This window comes from Heptranchias perlo, chromosome 10, assembly GCF_035084215.1.
Source record: "Heptranchias perlo isolate sHepPer1 chromosome 10, sHepPer1.hap1, whole genome shotgun sequence".
In the NCBI taxonomy this organism is placed as follows: domain Eukaryota; kingdom Metazoa; phylum Chordata; class Chondrichthyes; order Hexanchiformes; family Hexanchidae; genus Heptranchias; species Heptranchias perlo.
The window spans coordinates 62,057,567-62,064,489 of NC_090334.1; the positions used below are offsets into that span (position 1 = coordinate 62,057,567).

General features: G+C 43.2%; 1 long non-coding RNA gene across 1 annotated transcript in view; it reads right to left on the bottom strand.

The window, feature by feature from the left end:
- Positions 1–6,712, bottom strand: part of LOC137326638 (uncharacterized) — a 41,887-nt gene extending 35,175 nt beyond the window's left edge. The window contains exons 1-2 of the long non-coding RNA XR_010964252.1: positions 6,581–6,712; positions 3,076–3,325 (exon numbers count right to left, since the gene is read on the bottom strand). This is a non-coding gene — a long non-coding RNA (uncharacterized lncRNA). The remainder of the gene's footprint in view (positions 1–3,075; positions 3,326–6,580) is intronic.
- Positions 6,713–6,923: the final 211 nt, after the last annotated feature.

Consider the following 6,923-nt stretch of genomic DNA (forward strand, 5'->3'; position numbering starts at 1 on the left):
TTTTTCGGACTGGAAGGAGGTGTACAGTGGTGTTCCCCAGGGGTCGGTACTATGGAAACTGCTTTTTTTGATATATATTAATGACTTGGACTTGGGTGTACAGGGCACAATTTCAAAATTTGCAGATGACACAAAACTTGGAAGGGTAGTGAACAGTGAAGAGGATAGTGATAGACTTGGGCATTATAAATAGAGGTATAGAGTACAAAAGCAGGGAAGCTATTTTGAACCTTTATAAAACACTGGTTCGGCCACAGTTGGAGTATTGTGTTCAATTCTGAGCAATGCACTTTAGGAAGGATGTGAAAGTCTTAGAAAGGGTGCAGAAGAGATTTACTAGAATGATTCCAGGGATGAGGGACTTCAGTTGTGTGGATAGACTGGAGAAGCTGGAGTTGTTCTCCTTAGAACAGCGAAGGTTAAGAGGAGATTTGAAAGAGGTATTCAAAATCATGAAGGGGCTAGACAGAGCAGATAGAGAGAAACTGTTCCCATTGGCGGTAGGATCAAGAACCAGAGGACATAGATTTAAGGTGATTGGCAAAAGAACCAAAGGCGACATGAGGAAAAACTTCTTTACACAGCAAGTGGTTATGATCTGCCTGAGGGGGTGGTGGAGGCAGATTCAATCGTGGCTTTCAAAAGGGAATTAGATAAGTACTTGAAGGAAAAAAATTTGCAGGGCTGCGGGGATAGGGCGGGGAGTGGGACCAGCTGGATTGCTCTTGCAGAGAGCCGGCACGGACTCAATGGACCGAATGTACTGTAACCATTCTATGGTTCTATGATTCTATACGCAGCAAGTAGTTATGATCTGGAATGCGCTGCCTTAAATGGTGGTAGAAGCAGATTCAATCGCGGCTTTCAAAAATAATTGGATAAATACTTGAAGGAAAAAAATTTGCAGGTCTATGGGGAAAGAGCGGGGGAATGGGACTAACTGGATTGCTGTTACAAAGAGCTGGCACAGGCTCGATGGGCTGAATGGCCTCCTGTGCTGTAAGCATTCTATGATTCTATGTCACCTCTGGCTCTTTTGCCAATCACCTAAATCTGTGTCCCCTGGTAACTGATCCTTCTGCCATTGGAAACAGTTTCTCCTTATTTACTCAATCTAAACCGTTCATGATCTTGAACAGCTCTATCAAGTCGTACCAACATGATACGTTGTACTAAGTTTATTTAGCCAAATTCTTTGCCAAAAATTCTTTTATGTAATTACACTTAAGTCCGATTAGTGATGGTATAGAATTTTACCACCAATTTGGATGCAACAAAAACGGGCAAATTCACTCCAATGCAAGTATAAGGGTCAAATATCAGCAATGGTATTTTAATATTTTTTGGGATTACATTTGGCTAGGTTAAGTAGTACAAGCAACATTAGCACAGAAATGGCCTGTTGCACCATTATTCTCATAAAATATTGGTGTCTTTCAGAATCACTGTCTTGCTCACAAGATTTAATGTTTGTTTGAAGAAATGTAACTGGTTTCTAAGCCATAATGTAAAAATACATATAGCTATATTCATCGCAATAGGTTTACAAGCTGGCTTTTTCTCAAAATTCTCAGTGTTGGCAATGGTCTGACCGTGGCAACTATGTGAGCTTATTAAGAAGAAAGGCAATAGGACAGTTACTATCGCAACCTGAGACCAATTGGTTAAATATAAAAATACACTGATTGTGAGGAGTTCTAAATATTTCTCTATGCTACAGGAGCAAACCCCAGAGGCACCAGAACTTCATACTTTTCTTTAAGTTCTTTCCTTTCACCATTTCCTGCTGATACAAGCCTCATTGTAACAAGCCTGCAGCGGTTCAAGAAGGCGGCTCACCACCACCTTCTCAAGGGCAATTAGGGATGGGCAATAAATGCCGGCCTTGCCAGCGACGCCCACATCCCGTGAACGAATAAAAAAAAATTTAAAAAAATTCCCATGCTGAATTTCCTGTTACTTTGAGTCTCAAGTTCATTGCACCCCATAACTATAGCAACTTGCATTTATATAGTGCGTTTAACATAGAAAAATGTAGAAAGGTGCATCACAGAGGCGTAATCAGACAAAAAGGGAGGTGAAGGGGTGTAAGAAGAGAATTCCAGAATGTAGGACCAAGATGGCTGAAGGCACGGTCACCAATGGTGGGGCAAAGTGCAGGGAGATGCACAAGAGGCAGAGTCAGAGGAATGGAGAAGTCGTGAAGGGTTGTAGAGCTGGAGGAGGTACAGAGATGGGGAGGGGTGAGCCCATGATAGGATTTAAACACAAGGATGAGAATTTTAAATTGAAGGCATTGGGGGACTGGGAGCCAATGTTGGTCAGTTGGTCCCAGTTCCACTGTACCCCTTAACTACAAATTTATGATCCACCCTCACTGTGCTCCACAGCTGCCAGCTCATGTCTTACCTTCACTGTACCTTTCAACTTGTCAGCTTATGCCCATTTTCTCTGTGTTCCCTAACTACCAGCTCCTGTCCTATCTTCCTATCCTAGTGTAGGCCCAGACAGTTTTAAAAAATTACTTTCTGGCTGTGTTACATTTGATATATTCTAATTCCTTTAAAAGTGTATTGGTATCAGAATTTTTTTTTTACATGTAAAAGATGATCACATGACAGTGTACAATTGTGATGCTTTCATCTTTGATTCAAATTTAAAAGGTCACAGAAAACCTTTGAAAGAAATCTTGCACATATGTCACGTGATATAAATGATTGAAAGCATTTGCTGGCAAAAAAGAGCCAGTATTTCTTGAATACAATAATCTTATGAGACCTTGTTGCAAATGTAATTAGGAACAGTGAATCACATTTATTCTATTAACGTTCTTGAACCCAAGCCAACCAAGATAATCGACGGAGAAAAAAAGGATAGGGAACTTCCCTGGGTTTACCCAATAGCTCCTGAAAAATAGGCGCTATGCACAGGAAATGCACCTCTGAAGCACCTTGGGACGTTTTTCTATGTTAAAAGCGCTATATAAATGCAAGTTGTTATTTTTGTTGGTGTTGTTGAGGTGCAAAGCACATTTGGCTTTTTCATAGTGAGAAGAATAGTCAATCAATTCCTTACCTTGTCATGAGGTCAGTGAACTTCTTTCGGCATTGCATCCATGGACGTCCATTGGTCGGTACAGCCCGAGTTCAGTTCCTGTACTGTTTGCTGCTACGCATTGTGACCAGCTGTTTTGGATATCCCTTTTACCCAATGCAGGGTACAGTGCTACCCTCTGCCTCTCCACGGCCTGCAGCAACACTGCTGTGCTCGCCTCGTCAAGCCATGGTGCCCTTTGCCTTCCTCTTCATGCTGCTGACATCCTATCCTGCCAGAGAAGCAGAAAAACATTATCGGAGATAGAACTTCAAAAACGGTAAAAGCACATAGATTGCAGGGTAAATTCAATCATGAATATAATAGAAGCATTTTACACAACATCTTCAGCAAACTTTAATTTCTTTTTACACTTTCAAAATATCAAAAGCAGTCAAAACAGTCACTTGCCTTCTTGGAAGAACCTTAGGGACAATCAAGAATGAATATTCTGCAGATGCCTCCTGTTGTTTAATGCCTCTTTAATGAGCCTCGGAACTTTAGAGGCCCAAGGTATGCCCACACTACCTGTCAGCTGACATGTCTGCACCGTTCCTGCGCCTTTACCTCTGCCCAATGTTAGCCCTCAATGTACAGATGAGGGACAGCAGCAAATCCCAGCACTCCCTTCTCCTCCCTGCACTGCGCTCGCATTGTTCCTGTTTAGCACTCACCAAGGAGAATTGGCCCTTACAGTTTTGCATATTATATAGAAGTCTTTCTCAATTTTTTTTTCAATTACATTTTTCCCACCATTTTTCTCTCCTCTCCTGAAGGCCTATGTCGGTATGTGATTCTACAATTCTCCAGTGCTTTCCAACTTCCAACTGCTGCTTGCGAGGTCATGCCAATGGAGTAAGCTTCACAAAATTTACCCTTTAATGTAGATATGTATTGCATGCATGTCTTGTTAGCTTTCATGATGCTTCCCTCTGCCTACCAAGCCAAACATCCCTCTGCCCCTCGCTACCTTCACCCTGAACCCCCATCTCTCTCTAGATTCTCCCTCCCGCCCTCTCCATGTTCATCTTATAACCATCTCCTGCTCCCTCAACCCTAATCCAATTTCTGATCACCCACCCTCCCTTCGTGGCTAATAGAGGTGATGCAGCAGCATCACTGGCAAGAGGGTGCAATTACAGTGTGGCAAATTCACAGGCAGTGTACATTGTAAATGTCGACATAGGAATTTATATGGGAATATAAAAGTAAGGAAAGAAGGTATGAGTTTAAAATGGGAACTGAATTGCATCAGCATGCCCTGTTTCAATTATCTCCCGCCCTCTAACCCCAATTCAACTGAAGGCTACCCTTGGTCTTGACTCCCTGGGAGTAGATCTTGCATTCGTGCGATAGAGTAAAATGGGTGATAGCGAGTTGGCAGCCTGTTTTACATTTCTCCTGATTTTTATTTCCACTGGCTTCAATGTAAAACAGGCTGCCGACTTGCTATTACCTGTTTTAGGGGGCATCATCACAGGATAAGGGATTTTTTTTTATTCGTTCATGGAATGTGGGCGTCGCTGGTGAGGCCGGCATTTATTGCCCATCCCTAATTGCCCTTGAGAAGGTGGTGGTGAGCCGCCTTCTTGAACCGCTGCAGTCCGTGTAGTGACGGTTCTCCCACAGTGCTGTTAGGAAGGGCGTTCCAGGATTTTGACCCAGCGACGATGAAGGAACGGCGATATATTTCCAAGTCGGGATGGTGTGTGACTTGGAGGGGAACGTGCAGGTGGTGTTATTCCCATGTGCCTGCTGCTCTTGTCCTTCTAGGTGGTAGAGGTCGCGGGTTTGGGAGGTGCTGTTGAAGAAGCCTTGGTGAGTTGCTGCAGTGCATCCTGTGGATGGTACACACTGCAGCCACAGTACGCCGGTGGTGAAGGGAGTGACTGTTTAGGGTGGTGGATGGGGTGCCAATCAAGCGGGCTGCTTTGTCCTGGATGGTGTCGAGTTTCTTGAGTGTTGTCGGAGCTGCACTCATCCAGGCAAGTGGAGAGTATTCCATCACACTCCTGACTTGTGCCTTGTAGTTGGTGGAAAGGCTTTGGGGAGTCAGGAGGTGAGTCACTCGCCGCAGAATACCCAGCCTCTGACCTGCTCTTGTAGCCACAGTATTTATATGGCTGGTCCAGTTAAGTTTCTGGTCAATGGTGTCCCCCAGGATGGTGATGGTGGGGGATTCGGCGATGGTAATGCCGTTGAATGTCAAGGGGAGGTGGTTAGACCCTCTCTTGTTGGAGGTGGTCATTGCCTGGCACTTGTCTGGCGCGAATGTTACTTGCCACTTATGAGCCCAAGCCTGGAAGTTGTCCAGGTCTTGCTGCATGCGGGCTCGGACTGCTTCATTATCTGAGGGGTTGTGAATGGAACTGAACACTCTGCAATCATCAGCGAACATCCGCGTTTCTGACCTTATGATGGAGGGAAGGTCATTGATGAAGCAGCTGAAGATGGTTGGGCCTAGGACACTGCCCTGAGGAACTCCTGCAGCAATGCCCTGGGGCTGAGATGATTGGCCTCCAACAACCACTACCATCGGCCATTTTAGACTGAGGTGAGGAGGAATTTCTTCTCTCAGAGGGTTATGAATCTTTGAAATTCTCTACCCTAGAGGGCTGTGGCTGCTGAGTCATTGAGTATATTCAAGGCTGAGATAGATAGAAAGTCAAGGGATATATGGATCGGGCAGGAAAGTGGAGTTGAGATTGAAGATCAGCCATGATCTGATTGAACGGCGGAGCAGGCTTGAGGGGCCGTGTGGCCTATTCCTGCTCCTATTTCTTATGTTCTTATGCTCTTACACTATTGCACAAAGTCAAGATCTACCCGCCTGTGTGCAATGTCATGGGCATCCAGTAGTTTGAGAAAAGAAAACAGAGCATACACAATAGAAGGTAACTAATTCTTGGTGGAATATGTATTCAAATCTTCCTAGTCTAATGAGAGGCATCACGTGTTATGTTAGTGGTGTATCCATTTGATTGCTGATCGCCCTGTAGACAACCTTGAGCTATTGGTGTGTCCATCAGGTAGTACAGTGGGCCTTATGGCAGTGTTACATCTATACAGTCCCTTGAATCTAATTCAAAAAGGCAATCGTTATAACCACAAACACTGGTTATAAGCACCATTCTTTACTGTTACCAGCTAAATCTTGTTAAAAACCACCATCAGGTTGAATTATACACATTCAATATTTGAATTCAGCTTTGCATAAACATTTGAAACTTCAAATCTGAACTCAAACTCAAATCTGAAGAAAATTGAACTGTAATTTTTCCTAGTTATATATGACAATAGAGCTTTTAACGTAATAATTTCTCATTAAGTAGCAAGGTGCCTGTGCGGTCCAAGACTCTAGGCCCTGATAAAAACAATCAGCGTGATAAGTTCTTCATAAATTGTTGCTTGGCAACTGTTTCCTCAGCTGTCGAAATATGCGATTGGTGCATTACACAGTCTGCACATTGTACGAATGCCTGCTTACCTTTCTAGTTGGAGTTATGGTAGAGATTAAAAGGCAGAGAAAAAGGAGAGGAATTTTAAAAACACGACAAAATTACTAATCCACTGTCAATTTAAAAAAAAGGGCCCTGAATATCTGCAGAGTTCCGATAGTCTCCTCCGTAACTCCAGTGAGAGACCTGTGGAATTCACTAGAAAATTGCAGTGACCTTGTTATGCTGGATCTGTTGACCACAGAGTAATGTCCTATTTAGTTTGGATAAGGACATTACTGATTAAAAAATGCTTTTTAAAAAATCAGTACTGGCTTGCAATTGCATGACTACAAATGAGTAAAATTTTAATTAACATATATGAATAACATA